Source organism: Silene latifolia, chromosome 9, assembly GCF_048544455.1.
Source record: "Silene latifolia isolate original U9 population chromosome 9, ASM4854445v1, whole genome shotgun sequence".
In the NCBI taxonomy this organism is placed as follows: domain Eukaryota; kingdom Viridiplantae; phylum Streptophyta; class Magnoliopsida; order Caryophyllales; family Caryophyllaceae; genus Silene; species Silene latifolia.
In genome coordinates this window covers 142,599,113-142,624,218 of record NC_133534.1, presented here as the reverse complement: position 1 = coordinate 142,624,218, position 25,106 = coordinate 142,599,113, and the positions used below count along the sequence as shown (strand labels likewise).

The window sequence follows — 25,106 nt, the reverse complement described above, 5'->3', positions numbered from 1 at the left end:
AATTACTTGTGCCAAAAATTTTACCAATTATAAATTACAACAGATTGTATTTATAACAATTCATTCAAATTTAATTGTTACATTAAACAATTTATTTCATCCGAGTAATTATACAATTTAATTACTCAGACCGTATCTTATTTAATCACATTTCAATATGATACGTAAATTTTACTTCCAAAATCGTCCGTCAATTTTCAAGTAATTTAATTAACTCGTAACATTATACGATTAATTAAATAATCAATTAAGAGGGTTGCCCTTTAGGTATGACCTAGGGGTCAATCGATCACCACCGTCACACGACAAGTAATGTCAAACTCTAGTAAGCCAATCATTACCGATATATGTTGACCAGTTGACAGTAACAAAATTACTTCCCAATTGTATTCATTTTAATGAGACTTAAACATGTGATCATCATGATCAACAGTCGTGATCGCATTATTGTCGGAGGACACATATTCCAACAGGTGGGAGGGGTTTTAAAGAGACCGAAATTTTCGAATCTGCAGGGGCAATCCGTGCGGATTCTGCCCAATCCGTGCGGATTCTGCTCTTTCTGAACTTTGCAAAACTCGCCTAAAGACGGGCGGATTTGTGACAATCCGCTCGGATTTGCTGAACACGGGACGGGCGGATTTGCTTAAAGACGGAAGGATTTCAGTCCAGAAAATTTTGCTTGTTTTCCTCAGCTGCAAAGACGGACGTCTTTCTTACAAGACGGACGGATTCTTCACAGGACGCCCGGATTCAGTCACAGTCAAGAAATTTTCAAAATTCAGCTCAGTTCAGGACGGGCGTCTTTTCTGCAATACGCTCGGATTCTGTAAGACGGGCGGATTCTCTGGAATCCGCTCGGATTCTTCCCCGTGTACACGGATTGATTCCATCCGTGCACACCGCATTTCCCATACCGTTCTTTCATTCTTTCTTCAAGTCTTGTGTTCGTCATTGTGGGGGCACTACTAAGGCATTGATAGCCTAGGCAATTGCCATCCCCACACTAAGCTAAAAGCACTACACATCAATTGAAATCGTTAGTCCCCCCCTCACTTTCTCTCAAACATGACAATTATTTTGATCAAAGTAAATAAAAATCCAAAGATGACAAAAATGCAATACAAGAATTGAAATGTAAGTTAGGGAGTTAGAAATATTTATAAGTGGTGGTTTAGGGAGGACTCCACCAAACTCTCATTCTTGATGAGATGTCAAGGGGGCATGTCCAAGGTGTTGTTGATGTTGCTCAACACCTTGAAGAAGTAATCAAAAGCTTGTTCATTATCATGGTAGAGGTTCTCAATAGACCTTGGCCCTTGTTGTTGGTCTTGATCGATGGCATTACCAATGTAGGGATTAAAAATCCCTTCAAACTCGTCGTCCCAAAGACCACAAACTTCATTGAGTTGATCATTGAAAATCTCTTGCTTATATGGAGACAACTCTCCCAATTTCTTCTCTTGGCCAATGAGGCCATCCTCTTCTTCCTTGGTTGATTTTGATGAGCTTTGCAAGCTCTCCTTGTCACAATTCACTTGCTCTTTGAATGGAGCATCTTCAATTTTCTTCTTCCATTGGAGTTCCGATTTCTTCCTTTCATCCTTTCGGCTATAATGATCAATCATGAAACATGGCTCATGCAAACGAGGAGCTCTCATAGTCTTGTCAAGATTAAAAGTTATGCTTTCATCTCCCACTTCTAGAGTGAGCTCACCATGTTTCACATCAATCACCGCACCGGCGGTGTGTAGGAAAGGTCTTCCTAGGATGATTGGAATGTTGGAATCTTCCTCCATATCAACAATGACAAAGTCCACCGGGATGAAAAACTTCCCAATTCGTACGAGGACATCTTCCCATATCCCTAACGGTGTCTTCGTCGATCTATCGGCCATTTGGAGTGTGATGTTGGTGCATTTAAGCTCTCCCATCCCCAACCTTTTACTCACCGAGTACGGCATGACACTCACACTAGCCCCTAGATCACATAAGGCTTTGTTGATCGTTGTGTCGCCAATGGTACACGGTATTGAGAAGCTTCTCGGATCCTTTAACTTTGGAGGTGAACTCCCTTGAAGTATTGCACTACTCACCTTAGTGAAGGCGATAGTCTCAAGCTTCCGGATCGACTTCTTCTTTGTGAGGATATCTTTCATGTATTTCGCATAGGCCGGAACGTGATTGACTAATTCCGTGAAAGGAATTGAGACTTCCAAATTCTTCACAATTTCCATGAACTTTCCAAGTTGATCATCAAATTTGGGCTTGGCTTGACGACTTGGAAAAGGAAGTCTAATCAAAATGGGCTCCTTCTCCTTGGCCTTGTCTTCATTTTTCTTTGAACTTTCTTCTTTTGATGATTCTCCATCTTTGGAGTTTTGCACAATTTCTTCCTTTTCACTAGCTTCCGCAACTTCATCCTCAACTTGCTTCTTCGGTGATTCATACCTTGTACGACTTCTCAAGTGAATGGCACTAACCGTTTCATGTCTAGGGGGATTACTTTGAGGTGGTAATTGCCCCTTTTGTCTTTGTGAGCTTGAAGATGCTAGTTGAGTCAATTGTGTTTCCAACATCTTGGTGTGAGCTAGAATGTTGTTGATGGTGGTTTCCTTTGCTTGGCTATCTTTTTGCATTTGAGTGAAAAATTCTTGTTGCTTCTTTTGCATTTGGAGGACCGCTTTTTGGACATCAAAACCTTGGTCATTTTGGTGATTGTATGGATTTTGATTTTGGTAACCTTGGTTTTGATTGTAAAAGGGTCTTTGATTTTTGTTTCTCATGGGTGGTGGAGTGTATGTTGTTTGAGGGTTTTGAACATTTTGGCTTTTGTATGAGAGATTTGGATGGAATTTGGTGTTTTCATTGTAAAAGTTGGAATAAGGGGTACCACTCTTGTATGCTTGGAAAGCATTCACTTGTTCATTTGTTCCCCTACATTCACCTTGGTCATGTCCCAAAGTTCCACAATTCTCACATATCCCACTTGGGATTGATGATGATGCCGTCATGGCATTAACATGATGCTTTGATGATTTTGAGTTTTCCTCAAGTCTAGCCATAGCTTGTTCAAACTTCAATTTGATTGTGTCAATGTTAGCACTAAGTTGAGCACCCAATTGAGTAACGGAGTCCACTTCATGCTTTCCTCCTCTAGTAGCCTTGCGAGGTCTACTATATTGTGAGTTATGGACCGCCATTTCCTCAATCTTGTTCCATGTTTGATTGTCATCAACTTCGGTGAACATTCCATTTGATCCCATATTGAGAATGTTCCTAGAATCTTCATATAAACCATTCCAAAATTGTTGCACCAAAAACCATTCGCTAAGTCCATGGTGAGGACATGAGCGACAAATTCCCTTGAACCGCTCCCAAGCTTCATACAAAGACTCTTCATACCTTTGCTTAAAACCCGTAATTTGAGCTCTTAGCATGTTAGTCTTTTCCGGTGGGTAGAATTTTTTGTAGAAAGCTAGAGCCAACTTCTTCCAAGAATCTATTCCAAGGGTGGCCTTATCAAGGCCCTTCAACCATTGCTTCGCGGTGCCGATTAAGGAAAAAGGAAATAAGACCCATCTAATTTGGTCTTGAGTCACGCCCGTTTGAGAGATAGCATCACAATAGTCGCAAAAGGTTTCCATATGAGAATGAGGGTCCTCACTAGGCATCCCCCCGAATTGGCTCCTCTCAACTAATTGGATGAAGGCGGACTTGGCAATAAAATTTCCGGTTAGATGTTGCGGAGTAGGAGTACCATTTGGTAGATTCTCCTCGGTGGGTACGGAGTGTGACGAGAATTTTGGCATTGTAGGTGGATTTTGTGGGGTATTGTGTAATGGGTTCTCTTCTCCTTCTATTGCGAAAGGATTGACAAACTCACTAGTGGGTTGAACAACTTCACTAATACCTCTTAAATTCCTCCTAACAACTCTCCAATTGTTCGTCAAGGTTCTTTCGATTTCACGGTCAAAAGGTAACAAATCACCTTGTAACCTTCTAGACATGCAAAATATCAAACAACTCAAAAACAATTAGAACAAACCTTGAGGAGTTTTACTTCCTCAAGGCGAAGAAAGACACAACTAATGACAATAAAAAGAAATCTAAATCAAACAAACACCGTCCCCGGCAACGGCGCCATTTTTGATGCGATCCCGCTAAGTGTTCACAAATTAAGATGTGGTAGTTGGTCACGGTCGAATCCAAACACAATTTATAGCTCCACAAACAACTCTACAATTAGTAAAGAGGCAAGTAAAGGTCGGATCCCAAGGGACGGGAGTTGAAATGAGATTTCTATTGCAACTAGTGGTGTCTAAGGGGTGTCACAAATTGGGTTGATGTAGAAGGTTACTAAACTAAAATAGCAATGAAAATAAACAAGCAAGATGAATTAAAGGGGTGTAAACAATTGATTAAATGCACTAGGGTGTCATGGGATCATAGGGGAATCATGGGATATGATCATACAAACATGTTCTCAAATTATAAGCAAGCAATTATTGTTGTGATGGATTAAGTTGGGTTATATCTTACAATCCTATGAAAGTTTGGGTCCCGGAGCCGAATCGATTAGATTGTACAACACCTACAAGTCGACTTAATCTTCCCTACTCAACAACATGCATGGTCTAATGAGACTCGAGTTGGGTTATGTCTTACAAGTCTCATTGAAAAGATAGAAGATGATAGTAAATGCAAGGATTCATAGGCTTAGCATTTCATCAAATATAACATGTGCATGAGTTGAGATCAAAACAAGCAAGCAAATAAAACATGAAAGCATATTAATTTAAGCATGAATCATTCCCCATGTTGGTTTCCCCTAATCACCCATTAACCCTAGCTAAGAGACTACTCACTCATTATCATGTTGATCATGCTAGCAAGGTTGTCAATCATACCAACAATATGAAACATGATGAATAAATGAAAGTAATTAACAATAATTAAAAAGGGATTAAGAGATTATACCTACTAATGATTCCAATAATAAAGCAAAGATAAAAGAAGTACTTGAATGCTTGATTGAGAGGTTATCAATCTCCCAACAATAACCCAAATAATCTTCAATTACCCAAAATAAAGGATGAACAAAAGAGAGATTAAAGAACTAAAACTTGGATTAAAACTTGATTACAATATTAAAGAGAGATTTGATTGATATTAACTACACTAATTATTGATAAGAAGAACATGCTCCTCTAATTAGACTAATGGGGTATTTATAGTGGAAATTAGGGAGGATGCATTAGGGTTAACTAAGGGCTAAACTAGTAATTACACTTTTTAAGTTGAGCAAGGAGGAGCCGGTATTTTCTGAGAGAAGGGCTTCTTTCTTCGTAGCTTGGAGAAGACAATCCGTGCTGTGCTAGAATCCGGGCGGAATGGGGTCGGGACGGGCGGATTCTGGCGTTAGAATCCGAGCGGATTCAGGGGAATCCGGGCGGATTGTGGAGGGGGAATCCGAGCGGATTGTGGCAAAGCCGCTCGGATTGTGCTGCTGCGGGACGGACGGATTGGTGACAATCCGCTCGGATTGTCAGTCAGCAACAAATCTTCTTCTTTTCTTCCCTTTTCTTCATAAATTCCTTGGGGATTTCTTTGGGGACTCAGGGATCTTTTCTCAACATTGCTCTTCTACTATAATATGTACAAAGGCCTTCTAATCTTGTCTCTCCTTGATGCTTGGTCATTGAATTCGATCAATTTAGTCTCGTTTTGCCATGAAAATGCAAGATTCTTACTCCTTTCCTACCAAGGGATCAAAATCTCAAAGAATATGCAAAACAAAGAACTAAAGATAAGAAATGACCCAAATAAGCACTAAAAAGCATGGGAACAAGGCTAATTCGGGAGCTAAATATGCGCCAATTATGGTCACATCACCTATGGAAAGATAATTACCCTAAACACAAATTAATGTAGTAATAGGGGTCGAACACAAGGAGACGGGAATTGCATTGTGAAATGCTATGGGAAGATTTCTATAGAGATTGATTCGTTTTGGATTTGTTTTTTTGTTTGATGACTTAACAAAAACTATGATGTAAATTATATAATAAAAGAGAGTCTAAGGGGGTCGGGTCACACATGCAAAGGTAAATATATAAATATGTTAAACTCGGTATTAAAAACATTGTCAATTGCTTAAGCTTAGAGACACCCACCTTACGCCATTAGTATCAACCATAGACCGGGTCCTAGAGAAACTCTCATCCATGACTAGGTCGTCCTACTACACATGCTTTGTCTAATTCGATTCCGTGCCTCTCGACTTTTAGAATGAATGAACAAACTTAATCTATGGATAAGGCCTTAAACAAAGATTAAACATTATGGTCAAACATGTGATAGAAACAATTGAACAAAATTATTATCAACCTATTTTAACATGTTATATACTTGATTTTGCATGGCTCCCCTAGCCCTTAGACTAGGAAATTTAGCTACTCATATTAAAGTGTAATTTATAAACTATATTGTAAGAAATGTTAAACATGATTGTATGAAAAATGATATAACATATAATAGAAACGATGCTAATGTAATGTGAATAACGTACTAATAATAAATTATGCGTAAACTAATTAGAAATGTAAAATTGTAAACTAGAGATAGAAATACCTTAAAAGAAATGAACTTGTATGGAAGAAAGAAATTAGAACCAAATGCATGGAATGTATTAAGAACCAAATGTTTAACAACTACAAGCTTAACTATATTGAAATCTAAATAAGAAAACTATTGAGAGAATTATAATGCTTGAGGCTATTGTAAGTATATGAGACGTAAGAATGAGATGCCTAAGCTATGAAGTGGCTCCCCTTTATATAGGGGAGTAAGGTGAAACGTAAACATCCAAGAAACAGCCAACCCCGATCGGGGTTGGGGGCCCCGATCGGGGACGTAAGATTCCAGCCCGTTTGCCTTAATTCTCCTCTTAATTGCTTGGAGAATCCTATGTTGGTGATTAATTGTGCGATTAATAACCCGGTTAAGACCTTAGTTCTTGGCATCCTAGGTAACTTGGAATCCTATCTTTTCCACCTTGACTTGGACTTGTAGTTGGGCTTGACTTTGGTTTGTTGACAACAATTGCATTGCACACATTAGTCCATCAACTTCTTCATGAAAAACCTATGCAAACACTCCATGCGAGCCCAATATTTGGTCTTGCTTAGCCATTGCACTCTAGTAGCTCATCTTGTAATATTTTAGCTCCAAAAAGCTTAAGTATCCTACAAAACATGTGGAGACAAACAAATGCAATAGAATAACAAATATTAGCTCAAAACACTATGATAAGTGTTAAATGACATGTAGAATGGAGCTAATATAGGGGATGAAAATATATAAAATATGCACTTATCAAACTTCTCCAAGCTAAACTCTTGCTGTACCCAAGCAAGAAACCAAATCCCATCGATTGCAATATCCCAAACAAGCTAAGCATAATGATTTAGAACCCGAAACAACATGGGCAAGGAATAAAGCAAAACATAGATGAGATTTATACGACGGCGTAGCATGGAAAACTTTGAATGAACCTTTAAAATCTTGCATGATCTTTTGACTTATGGACTCTCACGGGGAACTCAAACTCTTTTATATGTGAAAGGACAATTTTATGAATAAACACTCAATATCCTCGACTTATAACAATGTGCCCGCAATCTAATATGGTAATCAATCAAAACTAGTAAGCCAAAACAATCAAATGCAAGCATGATAAAGAAGCCAAATGGGTAGGAAGAAGGCAATATGTAATGGGTAAGAAGGGGGAACAAATGAATTATGGATTGTGGAGCTAATGTCAAACTAGCAACAACCAAATGTAAGGATGCTCAATCCCAATTCTAACCCAATTTTGCAATTCAAATCATAAGAAAACTCTCCAAAATAAATGAATAATGCATGAAAGTTTCTTACATCTTCTTCTTCTCTTTTTTTCCATTTCAATTCATACTCCTTTTTTCCATTTCATGCTTTTTCATTTTTTTTTTCAACTTTTATTTCTTTTCATTCTCATTTTTTTCATCATTTTTCATCACTTTTCTTTTTCACTTTTTTTCTTCTTTTTTTTTTTTTTTTTTTTTTTTTTCTTGAGCATTAAGACCAAGCTCACATGATTTTCAAACTTTAAAACAAATCCCAATTGAGCACCCAAACAAGACAAACCAAGCTACTATCTCAACAAGGTAGGCAAGTTATAATGTAGCTAGGGAAAAATGTTTGTGAATGGGTCAAGAAGGCAAATATATTCATGTGAATGGCTCCAAAATGCTAAAACAAATGAAAGCATGCTTACCAAGAGATGACATGAGAAACATACTTGTGCGTTTTGATGAAACACATATGATAAGGAGACACCTATACTCACCTATGAGAGACCGGATATGGATGCATCGGTCTAAAGAGGCTCTACCTTACCATTTTGTAGCCTGCCAAAAGGCAAGATCAAGCTTACTCGGTTCATTCTCCATCTCCCACCTACTATGTCAAGACATCCCCATGTAGCTATTATCCCATCATGAAAGAATAAATCATTAGCCAAAAGCTACCAATAAGATAAGAAAAGAGGAAAGTAGGCTACAAGCAAGCACAAAGCAAAAATTTCTCTAAAAAAATTTTAAATTTTCTACACTACATGCAAACTACACTATATGCACATGCAATCTCCCCCCAAGCTAAACATAACATTGTCCTCAATATGCCAACAATTCAAATTACCCAAAGAAACCATAAAAATGGCTCAAAGCACAAAACAAGAAGGACTAGAGGTCATGTTTAATGGGTTGCAAGACCTAAACTAAAATGCAAAGAAAATAAAACTTACTCGACTTGCTAGCCTCCCCCCAAGCTAGCATGAATTCGGGGGATTTCTTCATCAATCATCTAAGAAAAGGGCCAAAAGTTGAACCCCTTCGTTCATTTCTTCTTCTTACCACTACCACTTGATTCACCTTGTTGACCACTTCCACTTGAATCATCCTCTTGAAGAGGAGTGACATACTCACCAATGTTGTGGCCACTACCAAGACCATCACCATAACTACTATACCCACCATACTCTCCATATCCGCCATAGCCTCCATACCCTCCTTGTAATGCCTCAACACCATAGTCCGAACCACAAAAATCCGGACCGGGTGCATATGTAGTAAAATTACCTGCATCATTGTTAGGAGGAGGAGGGGGAGGGGGAGTAAAAGGAGGAAATCCACCTGGGGATAAGTATAAAATGAAGGGTGCGGCCCCTCAGGTTGGATTACTCCTTGCTTAGCAAAATGATCATAAATGGGATGCAATGCACGTCTTTGGTCATCACGAATTGTATTAACACTTAAGTTCAATTCCCGCATCATATCCATCATTTCAAGGCTAGAGGGTGAATGAATGCTAGAGGTAGAGTGACGTGCTTGGGAGGGTTGACCTCCCTCACGCCTCTCAACGATGGTACATGGCTCACCTCTTAGATCCAAATGGTAAGTAGGTCTAGTAAAAGGGGCACTCCCATGATAAGGCTTAGTGTGGACTAAAGCCTTAATTTCTTTCTTTTCTTCGGGTAGACTAATGGAGTCTTGACGACCTATCTTCCAAACCATGTTAGGATGAGCATCCCTAAACTAATTACAAGAAAGAAAATATTCATAATCAAGCCCAACCCCTTTTTCCCTAGACACAAGCAACGGTCTCAAGTTGGTATTTTCTTGGTTGAATCGACATATGTGGTGTGCAATCTTAGTAACCAAACCCCCCAAGATAATACAACTATTTTTGGGGTTGCATTGTTTGGTCAAGTGGACCGCAAAGTGGTAGGGGATATTGATTCCCCAAGCATCATCACCATTAACATTCAACAATGCACCCAAAATCTATACCTTAATTTTCCTCACCGAGTGAGGCTTATTTCTACCAAAAAAGGTTCATCCCATAAACCTTTGCCAAATCCGAATGTCGGGATAGTGTATATATTGATGAGGGCAATGGTCCCAACTTTGAAAGGGGTAGTGAGGAATGGAATTCCATGTCAAAACGGGGTTATAAGAGTCGGGTGATTCGGTAGATAAGTCTCTATGACGCAATTGGAAGATATTAGCGAAGTTCGCTAGGTCCATTCTATGGTCATCATTAAACAATCGAAAGGTCACAAAAAGCACAAAATCGGGTTTTCTAAACCTATGAATTTCAAAAGAGCTTAAGAACTCAAGAGTGAGTTCGGGAAAGGTCTTATAATTCATTGTATAACAATGTTTCATACCAAGATTTTTAAACAAAGCTTTAACATTCTTTTCAATTCCAATGTAGTTTAAAGAAGCTTGGTTGATAAATTTGGTTGGTTTTATACCTTTGCTCTTTAGCATGACCCAATTGTTATACCGCAGCATGGGAGGATTCCGCCTCACCTCTTATCCTTTTAGAAGCACCTTGGGTAGGAGGTCTTCTTGGTGGTGCCATTTTTCTGAAATTTAAGATAAAAATTCATCTTAAGGCAAACCAAAATACATCCAAATAGATATAATAGAATAAATTAGTGAACTAATTCATACTACAAACATGAATAGAGCATTTTACAATCAATTTCTAGTACTAAAAAGCACAAAATCAAATTCCCCCAAATTGAGTTAGGGTTTTGCATAATTCAATTTAATTGATTCAAATGGATAAAATTAAAGAGAAAAGGGAAGAAAACTTACCAATTGATGTTAATGGTTGATTGATTCTTGATAGTCGTACTCACTTGGGAGGTTTAGTTTTCGGTACTTGTCGTTAGGAGCATCTAGACCAAAACAATATTTATAACTCCACAAACTACTCTACTATTAGTAAAGAGGCAAGTAAAGGTCGGATCCCAAGGGACGGGTATTGAAGTGAGATTTTCAATTGCAAGTAGCGATGTCTAGGGGTGTCACAATTTGGGGTTGGAATAGAAGATCACTAAACTAAATAACAATAAAAGTAAACAAGAAAGATGATTAAAAAGGGATGTAAACAATTGATAAAAGGCACTAGGGTGTCATGGGGTCATAGGGGATTCATGAGAATTGATCATACAAACATATTCTCAAATTATAAGCAAGCAATTATTGTTGTGATGGATCGAGTTGGTTTATATCTTACAATCCTAGGAAAGTTTGGGTCCCGGAGTCGAATCGATTAGATTGTAAAACACCTACAAGTCGACTTAATCCTCCCTACTCAACTATATGCATGGTCTAATGAGACTCGAGTTGGTTTATGTCTTACAAGTCTTATTGAAAAGATAGGTGATGGGTAAAAAATGCAAGGATTCATAGGCTCGCATTTCATCAAACATAACATGTGCATAAGTTGAGATCACAACAAGCAAGCAAATAAACTATGAAAACATATTAAATTAAGCATGAATCATCTCCCATGTTGGTTTCCCCTAATTACCCATTAACCCTAGTTAAGGAAACTACTCACTCATTATCATGTTGAACATGCTAGCAAGGTTGTCAATCATACCAACAAAGTAAAACATGATGAATAAATGAAGATGATTAACAATAATTAAAAAGGGATTAAGAGAATTATACCTACTAATGATTCCAAAAATAAAGCAAAGAATAATAGAAGTACTTGATGATTGATTGGAAGGTTGTCAATCTCCCAATAATAACCCAAATAATCTTCAATTACCCAAAATAAAAGATGAACAAAAGAGAGATTAAGGAAATGAGATTTGTATTAAGACTTGATTACAAGTTGATTACAAGATTAAAGAGAGATTAGAATGATATAAACTACACTAAAGATTGATAAGAAGAACATGATAATCTAATTAGACCAATGGGGTATTTATAGTGGGGATTAGGTACACAAATTAGGGTTTACTAAGGGCTTAAATGACGATTAAGTCCTTGAGGAATCGCTCCTCTCAGAAAAATATGCGAGTCTCCTTTTTGCCAGTCTTTCCCGAGATATGCGCATCCTTCATAGAACAAGAAGAAAACGGAATAGCTGTAACACAATCCGAGCGTCCAGGGCACGGGATGAGCGGATTGTCTGGCTTTTGGACGAGCGGATTCGATGGCTGGACGGGCGGATTGTGGGTCTTTTGGACGAACGTCCCTCTGAGGAAGACGCTCGGATTCCTTGTCTTGGACGGGCGTCCAGAAGGCAATCCGCTCGGATTCTGAGTCAGCTTCCTCCTTTCTTCTTTTCTTCCTTCTTCTTCATACAATCCTTGGGGATTTCATCGGAGATGCAAGGATCTTTTCTCATCATTGCCCATCTACTACAATATGTACAAAGGCCTTCTAGACTTGTCTTCTCTTTGATGCTTGGTCATTGAATTCAATCAATTTAGCTCCATTTTGCCATGAAAATGCAAGGTTTGCACTCCTTTCCTACCAAGGGATCAAAACCTCAAAGAATATGTAAAAAGAAGGACTAAAGACAATAAAGGACCTAAATATGCACTAAAAAGCATGGGAACAAGGCTAATTCGGGGACTAAATATGCTCAAATAATGGTCACATCAAATATCCCCAAACCGAACCTTTGCTCGTCCCGAGTAAAGAGGTGACAAAAACTAGGACCGTTATTTAAACTAACCTAATAGCATAGCCGATATGAGACAATTAGCGGGTCTCACTCCGCCCCAACTCAAAACAAGACAACCATGAGGTAGGATGCCTTGTTGCAAGGCAAGGTGGATCTTGCCAAAATGGCGACACATCCAAGCATTAAAGCACATAAAATCAAGTAATGGATGCATCTACAAAAGAATAGCCACTTTCCTCATCTAAGTGGCGGAAATTATCTACAAGGGAAGCAATTCAAGGGTACACAATCCTTCATAGATGCAATTTCTTCAAACTACTAAGCCTAGAAGGATACCAATAAATCACCTCCAAGTTGTGTCAAGCTAGGGTACCTTTGTCCTCAATCGTTAAATGCTTTTGTCAAGAATAGACTCCCTATGGTGTTAGAAACAATGGAGAATCGCGGAATTTCCCCTCTTGCCTAGACAAGAAGAAGGGTCGTCCCCTCTCTACCATGCACAAAAATGGATACGATGGATAAAGGGATCGATAGTATTTGAGTTTCATTTGGGAGTTTGCTTTTGTTTTTGTTTTTACCCCAATTTCTTGTGGCATATAACATTTGAGAACACTTTCTTTTGCCATTTCTTTTGATTCTTGGCAATTCAACACTTGACAACTTTTCAACTTTTTGCATTTTTCTTTTGAACATTTTCAAAGTCACCCCATATGTAGTGAGGGTGCCTTATATTTGAAGCATAGGAGTTCTATTTTTGCTCCTCTTTTCATTTGATGCATTTTGCAAACTTTCTTTCACTTTTCATTTCATTTCTTGAACTCAAATCAATTTCTTTTTGTGCCCATTCCCTTTTTGATGACAAAAATATGGTAGAACATGGATGAATGATGGTTGCATGGTTTCAAGGGTCACCTTGGAATAAACGGTAGCCAAGGAGTTATCACACCACAAGGTACTCTTGACTAGGCCTTAATCCATGGGTCAAAGGATACTAGCATGACACATCCTAGGGTGTTTTACAAGTATTCTAACAAGCAAAGTCTTAAGAAGAAAAAGCATCTACTAGGGCCTATATACACTTGTCAAGTTTCCCAAGTAGACGGTTTCACAAAATTTTTCTAACATGCAACTACGTGCCATGATGCAACTAACATATATACATCCTAATGCATATGATTCTACCAACTAATATGCCAAATAATCTAAATGCAAGTCCTAGATTCACATTGTTTATACCACATCAATCAAAATAAAGCCACATAGTCATTAACATAAGAGGAAAAAGGAGATTGGAAAGATCATACCATGCGGTCTTCAATATCCTCATGTCTCGGATGTGGCGTAGTCGATCAATGTGAACAAGGATAGACAAACATAATATATATAAACAATATATACAAGACTACACTACAAAGGAGATGAACTTGTTTTTGGATTTTCAATTTTTTGATTTTTTTGATTTTTTCGAAATTTTTGATTTTTTTGGATTATTGAATAAAATTTAAGTTAGAAATTCCCATCCCCACACTAATATGGGCATTGTCCTCAATGGCCAATATGATAGGAAATTATACAAGTATGATGCATGATTTCTATACTAAATGCAAGCTATACTAGGCTACACTACATGCTGCATGGGTTTTTGTTTATGACGGAGAGCGTAATTTAGATTACCTCCCGTTGCGTGTGCATGTACTTCCCGAAACCGAGATAGACATTATTTCTAATGTCTTAAATTTTGGGGTAGTTCATGCACACGAAATGCAATGCATGAAACTATATATTGTCATTTTGGATTTTCCATGTGGGAACAATAAAAAGAACACCTTAATGGGGCCAAGGTGTTAGTCCTCGTGTTGCTAGGACTCTCCAAGCAAACCAAAGACAAATATTGTACAAGTTAACAAAACATTAAATTCTTTCATGAAAATTGAAAATAAAGAGAGAGGACAAGGAAACTTCACTTAAGCTTGAGATGGGTGCCTCATGTCCGCTCCATCTAGCTATGAAGATATCTTCTAGAGATCGCCATCATCCCCCTCTAGGTCACTATCCCATATTTCCTTGGATGCATCACTTGTATTAGGGTCCATGAACTCATCTTCTTTGCTATTAAGCTCCACCGTATCCCCACCGCAAGATTTGTCGCTCCCTTCATCTTGTTGCCCATTTGCCCCTTCATTTGCTCTTTCCGAATTTGGGAAGAGTATATCCATTTGTGCCCAAAAGGGAAACGCTCCCTCATCACTAATCTTCCCTTGTTGAATCATATCGTGGAATTGAGGGTAAAGAGCATAATAGTTATCCACGGTAGCTTCATATTGTCGGAAGTGCAAGTCTTGGAGAATTACCGTTACAAAGTCATCACGGGGGAGGATAAAGGGGTTAGGGTGGTTGTACGGTTCGTATGGAAAAGGGTAGGGAGGTATCTTGATTTTCTCATCTTGTGGTTGTTGCTCTTGTTGTTGGTGGGGATTTGGTGGTGGTGATGCTTGCCTTGCTTGGGTTGGGTTTGCGGGGATGAGGTAGGATGGGATCGGTGATAGAGGACCCCTTCTTGGTGAGATTCTTGGTAGACCGGTCATTGGTAAGTAGATTGGATCACTCCCCTTTGTTATCCACTTGATCCTTTTATCAACCCCCTCAAGGGTTATCCAATGATGATGCACAAGAAGGAGGTCTTCATTTATCCTTGTATTCCCGGAAAGAGGAGTGTACTCATTGTTCTCATTAAATTTTGGATTGAAATGCTTTGCAATCTTTGTAATGAGCCCTCCATTAACGATGTGTTTCATCCCATCATCTTCTCCGTTTATAAACTTAGCCTACTTCTCAAGTAGCACAAGAGGCGCATTAAAATGGTATCCACCCCTTCCTTGGATATCGAGATAAGACTCCATGAATACAAGATCGAGTTCGTTCATAATTACCGGGTCTCGGTGAGCAAGGAGGGTGCCGGAAAGGAACCGGTAAGTGAGTCGCAAAATAGAGTTTTGAATGTGGAAAGCTAGACACTCCTTGATGTACATGAAATATCGGCCGGTCATGGCTCTCCATAGGGGTGCAACACTATATCTCTTCAGTTTTGATGTCCGAGTAGGCGAGACATCAAGACCAAGCACATTAGCAAATTCCACTAGAGTCATCATTCTTGAAACACTTTCCAACCTAAATTCTATGCATATCGTTCTATTCAAGGTTGTGATTTTCAAGAAGCTTAAAAATTCAAGAACAAGGGATCGGTAGGTTTGCTCGTGCATGCGAAATAGGGTAGAGAGACCAAACAACTCAAAAAGGGCTTCCATTTGATGGTAAATCCCAAGCTTCCTTAAAGTTTTATGACATAAAAACTTAGTAGGGAGAATTTTCTTACGAAGAAGTCGGTGAAAAACGAGCCTTTGCACATCATTTACGAATTCAACATTAGAGAAGTCTTCAAGCTTTGTAAGATCCACAATTTCTTCATGCTCCCTCCTTAGAGTGTTGATGTGAGAAGTATAAGAGCTTCCTCTTACTCTTGGTCTTCTTCTATCCCTAAATGAAGATCCCTTTGGTCCCATTCTTTGATTGTTGAGTTGGAATTTTTGATTTGTTGAAGTATGAAGATGCTCTTTGTGGATTGAATGTTGCTTTTAAAACCCTAGAAATTGGGGCTTTTTGATTTTGTGGAATGAAAGAGTGTTTGGGATATGTTTTGGAGTCATAAGAAGGTGGGTTTTTAAAATACAAGTGGAAGGAAGGGTGATGTGTCACAAATTGTGTGGTGGGGAGAATTAAAATTGGAAAAATCGGGAGTGAAGGCCGCAGGAGGACGAGCGGATTCGGGCCAGGGACGCTCGGATTCTCTCGTTATGGGACGAGCGGATTCCTGGGAAGACGCTCGGATTCTCTTACAGTGGATTTCTCCAAAAATTGAAGCAGCCAAGACGAGCGGATCGAGCTGAGGACGAGCGTCTTTTCTAAAGTAGGACGAGTGTCTTTTCTTAAAGACGAGCGGATTCTGTTACAGGAACTTTTCTTAAAATGTTGCAGCAAAGGGACGAGCGGATTGATCTTCAGACGCTCGGATTCCTTCTGGACGAGCGGATTCTCAGTAAGACGGGCGTCTTTTTATAAACCGAGCGGATTTCCTTCTTAGATGCTCGGATTCCTTGCTGCGGGTTTCCTTGATTTCCTTGACTCCGATAAAAAGCTTCCCCACACTTGAAAACTAGTTCCTTCCTTCATCAAAAATCATTAGTGACCCTCCCTCACTTACTCTCATGGAAAGAATTTATGTTTATGATAAAAGGAATGCAATAAAATTATAAATACAAGTTAGAGGGGTTAGTATATTTACAAGTGGTGGTTTAGGGAGGACTCCACCAAACTCTCCCTTTGATGATTTCTTCAAGGATGAGGAGGCCCGAGGAAGGTGACCTCGACCTCTCCAATAAATGCTCCCTCATAATATGGCTTCAATCTTTGACCATTGACCTTGAATTTGCTTCCATCTTCCGCCTTGATTTCAAAATCCCCATACTTTCCAACCTCGGTGATCACATAGGGACCCATCCATCTAGAGTTCAACTTTCCGGGAAAGAGTCGATATCGGGAATTGGATAGAAGGACTTTATCCCCTTTGTGCAAGGCCTTTTGCTTGATCCTCTTGTCATGGAGCAATCTTGTCCTTTCCTTGTAGATCTTGGCATTCTCATAAGATTTTAGTCGGAATTCTTCCAACTCTTGAATTTGTATCATCCTCTTTTGACCACTTAATTTGAGATCAAGGTTGAGGGCTCGGATTGCCCAAAAAGCTTTGTACTCTAATTCGATTGGCAAGTGGCATGCTTTTCCATAAACAAGCTTGTAAGGAGAGGCTCCTATGGGAGTCTTATAGGCTGCCCTATAAGCCCAAAGAGCGTCATCAAGCTTTGTGCTCCAATCCTTTCGGGTCTTGTTTACAACTTTCTCAAGAATTTGCTTGATCTCTCTATTCGAAACTTCAACTTGACCGCTTGTTTAAGGATGATATCCTAAGCCGGTTCTATGTTGAACACCATACTTGGTCAAAAGGGATGCGAGCTTGTTTTCATGAAAATGCGTTCCTCCATCACTTATGATTGCTCTAGGGGCTCCGAATCTTGGGAAGATTATTTTCTTGAAGAGCTTGGTGACCGTCTTTGCATCATCGTTTGGGGTGGCAATTGCCTGCACCCACTTTGAGACATAATCTACGGCCACAAGGATATACTTATTCCCATTGGATGTCACAAACGGCCCTTGGTAGTCGATCCCCCAAACGTCGAAGATCTCCACCTCTAGTATGCCCCTTTGCGGCATTTCATTCCTCCAAAAGATATTCCCCGTCCTTTAACAAGCATCACAATGAATGATAAATTCCCTTGTATCTTGAAACATCGTAGGCCAATAAAAGCCCGATTGAAGAATTTTTGCAATGGTTCTCCTTGCTCCATGGTGCCCACCGTAGGGTGACGAGTGGCATCCTTCCAAGATTCCTTGGACTTCCCATTGAGGGATGCACCTCCGGTAGAGCCCATCACTACACCCTTTGTAGAGATTTGGGTCATCCCAAAAGTACCTCTTTACTTCGAATAAGAACCTCTTCCTTTGGTTGTAGTTCAAATTTGGTGGGAGTACTCTTCCAACGATATAGTTGACATAATCGGCAAACCATGGGGTGATGTGCCTTTCAAGTTGTGTTTGAATGGCCATCAAGATATCGTCGGGAAATGAGTTATTGATCGGCGTTTCTCCTTGTTCATCATGAAACCGGATCCTTGACAAGTGATCCGCCACTACATTTTCGGCTCCTTTCTTGTCTCTTATTTCCAAGTCGAATTCTGGAAGAAGCAAAATCCATCTCAACAACCTTGGTTTTGCCTCCTTCTTTATAAAGAGGTGTCGGAGGGCACGGTGATCCGAAAAGACAATCACTTTGGATCAAAGTACGTAGGAACGGAATTTGTCCAAAGCATAGACAATGGCAAGAAGCTCTTTCTCGGTGGTATCATAGTTCACTTGGGAGGGATCAAGAGTCTTGCTTATATAGTAGATGGCATGAAGAGCTCTTCCTACCCGTTGGCCAAGAACCGCTCCAACGGCGTAGTTACTAGCATCACACATAATCTCGAACGGTAGTTCCCAATTTGGAGGTTGAATGATCAGTGCCGAGATTAGTGCTTCTTTGATTCTATTAAAGGCTTCAACACACTCATCAGTGAAATGGAATTGGGCATCTTTAAGTAAGAGTTGAGTGAGGGGCTTCGCTATTTTTGAAAAATCTTTTATGAAACGGCGATAGAAACCCGCGTGACCGAGAAAACTTCTCACCCCTCTAACATTCACGGGAGGTGGGAGTTTCTCTATCACCTCAACCTTAGCTTTATCGACCTCGATGCCCTTTTTCGAGATTAAATGACCCAAAACAATTCCTTCATTGACCATGAAGTGACACTTTTCCCAATTTAAAACAAGACTAACATCTTCACATTTTTGCAATACAAGAGAAAGATTATGCAAACATGAGATAAAGTCTTTTCCATAAACGCTCATGTTGGTGGTCTTTGGAAAGTGGCGGGGGAATTACACAAGCCAAAAGGCATCCTCCTATATGCAAAAGTACCATAAGGGCAAGTGAAGGTGGTCTTATGTTGGTCATCCGAGTGTATAGGGATTTGGAAGAATCCCGAATACCCGTCAAGGTCACAAAAGAATTTGTTGGAGGCTAACCTCTCAAGCATTTGGTCAATGAATGGTAGGGGGAAATGATCCTTTCTTGTTGTGGAATTCAATTTTCGATAGTCAATGCACATACGCCAACCGGTGATCTTCCTTGTGGGTATTAGCTCATTCTTTTCATTTGTCACCACCGTGGTACCTCCTTTCTTAGGTACCACTTGAACGGGGCTAACCCACAAAGAGTGCGATATGGGATATATGATTCCCGCATCAAGTAATTTCATAACCTCTCCCTTGACAACTTCTTGCATGTGGGGGTTTAATCTCCTTTGAGGTTGAATGGTAGGTCTATGGTCCTCCTCTAGATGAATTCTATGCATATAAAAGTTGGGACTTATCCCCTTAAGGTCAGCTAGAGTATAACCTATAGCCTTTTCATGTTGCTTCAACACATCAAGCAATTTTTCCAATTGGTTTTCATCAAGTCTATCATTAACAATCACGGGTTTGGTCTTGATTCATCAAGGTAAGCATATTTCAAATTTGGGGGAAGGGGTTTTAAAGTAGGGATTTGTACCTCACTTTCCTCCTTTGAAGGTTCATTGAGAATTTGCTCCATTTCCATTAGACACTCCATTCTCATGGCATGTTCAACTTGTTCTTCGGTCTCATCAATATCGTCATACTCGAATTCCATGACGAATTCCTCTTGGTCTTGGGCTTGTAAGATTTCTTCTAGGATTGATTGCTCATGTTCTATAGGTTGATATGCTTCCACAAGGATGTTATGTACTAATTCGGATTGCTCATGAGTAAGTTCTTTGTTAGCTAGAGCGGCCTCAAAAGATCTACCTCCAACTCCCAATACATTTTTTTAGCCTCACTTGCTTCCAAGGCTTCCAATGCTTGCATGGGGTCTTTGAAGAAAGGTATACTTAAGTGGTCCTCTACAAAACAATCTATAAGATCCATCTTGCAAAATATCGAACAACTTGAAAACAATTAGAATAAACCTTGAGGAGTTTTACTTCCCCAAGGCAAAGAAAGACACAACTAAAAACAATCTAAGAAAATCTAAATCAAGTTAACACCGTCCCCGGCAACGGCGCCATTTTTGGTCGTACTCACTTGGGAGGTTTAGTTTTCGGTACTTGTCGTTAGGAGCACCTAGACCAAAACAATATTTATAACTCCACAAACAACTCTACTATTAGTAAAGAGGCGAGTAAAGGTCGGATCCCAAGGGACGGGTATTGAAGTGAGATTTTCAATTGCAAGTAGCGGTGTCTAGGGGTGTCACAATTTGGGGTTGGAATAGAAGATCACTAAACTAAATAGCAATGAAAGTAAACAAGAAATATGATTAAAAAGGGATGTAAACAATTGATAAAAGGCACTAGGGTGTCATGGGGTCATAGGGGATTCATGGGAATTGATCATACAAACATATTCACAAATTATAAGCAAGCAATTATTGTTGTGATGGATCGAGTTGGTTTATATCTTACAATCCTAGGAAAGTTTGGGTCCCGGAGCCGAATCGATTAGATTGTACAACACCTACAAGTCGACTTAATATTCCCTACTCAACTATATGCATGGTCTAATGAGACTCGAGTTGGTTTATGTCTTACAAGTCTTATTGAAAAGATAGGTGATGGGTAAAAAATGCAAGGATTTATCGGCTCGCATTTCATCAAACATAACATGTGCATAAGTTGAGATCACAACAAGCAAGCAAATAAACTATGAAAACATATTAAATTAAGCATGAATCATCCCCCATGTTGGTTTCCCCTAATTACCCATTAACCCTAGTTAAGGAAACTACTCACGCATTATCATGTTGAACATGCTAGCAAGGTTGTCAATCATACCAACAAAGTAAAACATGATGAATAAATGAAGATGATTAACAATAATTAAAAAGGGATTAAGAGAATTATACCTACTAATGATTCCAATAATAAAGCAAAGAATAATATAAGTACTTGATGATTGATTGGAAGGTTGTCAATCTCCCAATAATAACCCAAATAATCTTCAATTACCCAAAATAAAACATGAACAAAAGAGATATTAAGGAAATGAGATTTGTATTAAGACTTGATTAAAAGTTGATTACAAGATTAAAGAGAGATTAGAATGATATAAACTACACTAAAGATTGATAAGAAGAACATGATAATCTAATTAGACTAATGGGGTATTTATAGTGGGGATTATGTACACAAATTAGGGTTTACTAAGGGCTTAAATGACGATTAAGACCTTAAGGAATCGCTCCTCTCAGAAAAATATGCGAGTCTCCTTTTTGTTAGTCTTTCCCGAGATATGCGAATCCTTCATAGAACAAGAAGAAAACGGAATAGCTGTAACACAATCCGAGCGTCCAGGGCACGGGACGAGCGGATTGTCTGGCTTTTGGACGAGCGGATTCGATGGCTGGATGGGCGGATTGTGGGTCTTTTGGATGAGGGTCCCTCTGAGGAAGACACTCGGATTCCTTGTCTTGGACGGGCGTCCAAAAGGCAATCCGCTCGGATTCTGAGTCAGCTTCCTCCTTTCTTCTTTTCTTCCTTCTTCTTCATACAATTCTTGGGGATTTCATCAGAGATGCAAGGATCTTTTCTCATCATTACCCATCTACTACAATATGTACAAAGGCCTTCTAGTCTTGTCTTCTCTTTGATGCTTGGTCATTGAATTCAATCAATTTAGCTCCATTTTGCCATGAAAATGCAAGGTTTGCACTCCTTTCCTACCAAGGGATCAAAACCTCAAAGAATATGCAAAACAAAGGACTAAAGACAATAAATGACCTAAATATGCACTAAAAAGCATGGGAACAAGGCTAATTCGGGGACTAAATATGCTCAAATAATGATCACATCACTTGCAAAATTGATGAAGAAAGTGATGTTTCTTGTGATTTTAGATGAAGAAAAGTGAAAAAAATGAGAGGAGAGGAGTAGAGACCGTCGGGTTTGTGAGATTGATAGAAAATGATCTCTTTTTTTTACCCGTCCAAATAACACGCAGAAAAATAAAATACCACATCCCCAATCGGGGCTGGCAACCCCAATCGGGGTTGACCCCTTCTTCGCGTTTTTGACTTGCTTCCGTGTTTTATTAATTTCCATCCCGTTTCTTGAAAACCATGTCCCCGAACAGGGTTCTTGCATGGGGAAGCGTGCAAGAATCTCCTCCAATTCTCCTTTCTTCATTTTCACCTAAAAATCACAAAAAGAAACATCGTCAAGTCGAGTATTTTATTACTAATCTACGAAAAACAATAAATTGCAGAAATTAAAAACAAGAAATAAAGAAAAGCAAATAAAAAGCTTGGGTTGTCTCCCAAGAAGCGCTGGTTTAACGTCCCGCACAACGTAAGAAGCTATTTGATCAAGTTTTGTCATTGAGCTTGCCACCAACCAAGCTCCATTTCATAACTCCTTTTGCATTCCGCAACCATTTGGAATTTTTCAAGTAACATTTCCCTTTCTTTTTGGCACTCTTAGAAATAGTGCCCTTTGCATCGTCACCTACAAAAACAAACAACACCAATATCTTCCTCCAACGGATCCATCAGTAAGGAGTCAAGTGTAGTAGAGGCCTGAGAAGAGTCCACAGTGCTAAGTAAATAACAAGACTCTTGTAGCATTGGGCTTCTAATGTTGTTGTTCTTGCTAAAGGAAACCCGGTCATCACCCACTTCTAACGTCAACCTCCCATTTTTCACATCAATTAGCGCACCCGCGGTGTGTAAAAATGGTCTACCCAATATAATTGGGGTTTGTGAGTCCTCGGCCATATCAAGTATGAGGAAGTCAACGAGTACGAAAAACTTACCAACTTTGACGGGTTCATCTTCTAAGACACCTAAAGGTCGCTTTAAAGAACGATCCTCCATTTGCAATGTGATACTTGTGCATTTTAAACCACCCATGTTAAGTTTTTCACAAATTGAATAGGGCATGACACTTACACTAGAACCTAGGTCACAAAGGGCCTTATCGATTTTATATGTGCCTATAGTGAAAGGAATAGAATAGCTACCGGGTTCCTTAAGTTTCGGGAGAGACTTGTTTTGTAAGAGTGCACTACACTCTTCGGTGAAAGCAATGGTCTCAACCTCATTGAAGGATCGCTTATTTGAGAGGACTTCCTTCATAAACTTTGCATAAGAGGGAACTTGGGTAAGTAATTCAATAAATGGGATGGTGACTTGCAAATTCTTACAAACTTCCAAAAACTTACCAAACTTACCTTCCTCCTTGTGCTTTGCTAGGCGATGGGGAAATGGTACTTGAACAACTTCCTTTGGAGGAGCATCCTCCACATCTTTCACTTCCATTTTCTTATTCTCATAGGGAACATCCACCTTCTTTGAAACAACATCACTCTCCTTAGCATTGGGAGAGACTTCTTCAACAATTACCTTGTCACTTTCTTTGGGCATAGGAGGCTCAACATCTTTGGCATCAAGCTTGCTCTTTCTCTTTAGCATCAATAACCAATGAGGAAATGGCACACGATCCTTAACAAGAGGCTCTTCACTAGCCTTCTTTTTGTCATTTCCCCCAAGCTTAGGCTTTTTAACAACTACCTCGTCATCCAAGGTCATGGATGGTCCATCATAGCTTGTACCACTTCTCAAGGAGATAGAATTAACGGTCGCATGTGGTTGCTCACCTTGAGGGGGGTAGTTGGCCCGTTTTTCTTGTAGAACTAGATGAGGCTAGTTGAGCCATTTCCTGTTCCAACATCTTGATTGCGGCATTATGAGCTTGATCACTCTTTTGGATTTGTGCCAACAATTCACTTTGCATTTGAGCCATCATAGCCTCAAGTTTACCTCCTCCTTGGTGGTTTTGTTGGGTATTTTGTGGTGGATTTTGTTGGTAATTCTGTTATGGGGGTCTTCGTTGATTTTGATAAACCAGTGGAGGATTATACTTTTATTGTTGAGGGACATAGGCATTTTCTTGTGGTAGGGGTTGAGGTTGAGGATTAAGCACATTGTTACTAGTATAAGACATGTTCGGGTGAAATCTTGTATTTGGATTATATGTGTTTGAAAATGTACCCGGTGGATAAGAACTTTGTCTAAAAGCTTGAAACGCATTTACCTCTTCAATAGGAGCTTAGCAATGGGCGACGTAATGACCCGCACCTCCGCAACCATCACAAACAATGATTTGACTTGTTGAAGACACGGCATTGAGTTGTTGAAGGGAATCTTTAGCATCTCTTTCCGCCAATTTTTGTTGGAGTAAGGCAATTTGAGCTAGCAAGACGGAGTTGTTAGAGGATTATTCTTCTTTACCTTCGAGTGGCACACTTCGGGAATTGACATATTGTGCATCATGGACCGCCATAGATTCGATCGTGATATGAGCAAGGTCAGTGTCAATTTGATCAAACCGCCCATTGTTGGCGGAATAAAGAATCCTTCGGGACTCGGCACAACATCCATTGTAGAATGTTATAGCTAGAAACCAATCGTCTAGCCAATGATTTGGACATTGCCGTTGTAGGTCCTTGTACCTCTCCCAAGCTTCATATTAGCTCTCAAGGGCTTGTTGACGGAATCCGGTGATTTGGCTCCTCAAAGTTTGATTTTTCTCCGGTGGAAAAAACTTTTGATAGAAAGTAGGAGCCAATATCTCCCAATTGGTGATTCCCATGGCGGTGCGGTCAAGGCTATTAATCCAAAGTTTGGCCTTGTCTTTCAATGAAAAAGGGAAAAGTATTTCCCTTATTTGGGCTTGAGTGACGCCCGTTTGACGGATCATGGAGCAATAATCACAAAAATTTTGCACATGCAAATTGGGATCCTCCAAAAGACTTCCCTCAAATTGCTTCCTCTCCACAAGGCTAAT

At 39.5% G+C, this 25,106-nt stretch overlaps 2 non-coding genes across 2 annotated transcripts; both read left to right on the top strand.

The window, feature by feature from the left end:
* Positions 1-3,333: 3,333 nt before the first annotated feature.
* On the top strand, positions 3,334-3,440 carry LOC141603154 (small nucleolar RNA R71). The gene has a single exon (XR_012525049.1). It is a non-coding gene; the product is annotated as a small nucleolar RNA R71 (small nucleolar RNA).
* Positions 3,441-24,732: 21,292 nt separating this feature from the next.
* LOC141603863 (small nucleolar RNA R71) lies at positions 24,733-24,839 on the top strand. Its single transcript, XR_012525705.1, has one exon. It is a non-coding gene; the product is annotated as a small nucleolar RNA R71 (small nucleolar RNA).
* Positions 24,840-25,106: the final 267 nt, after the last annotated feature.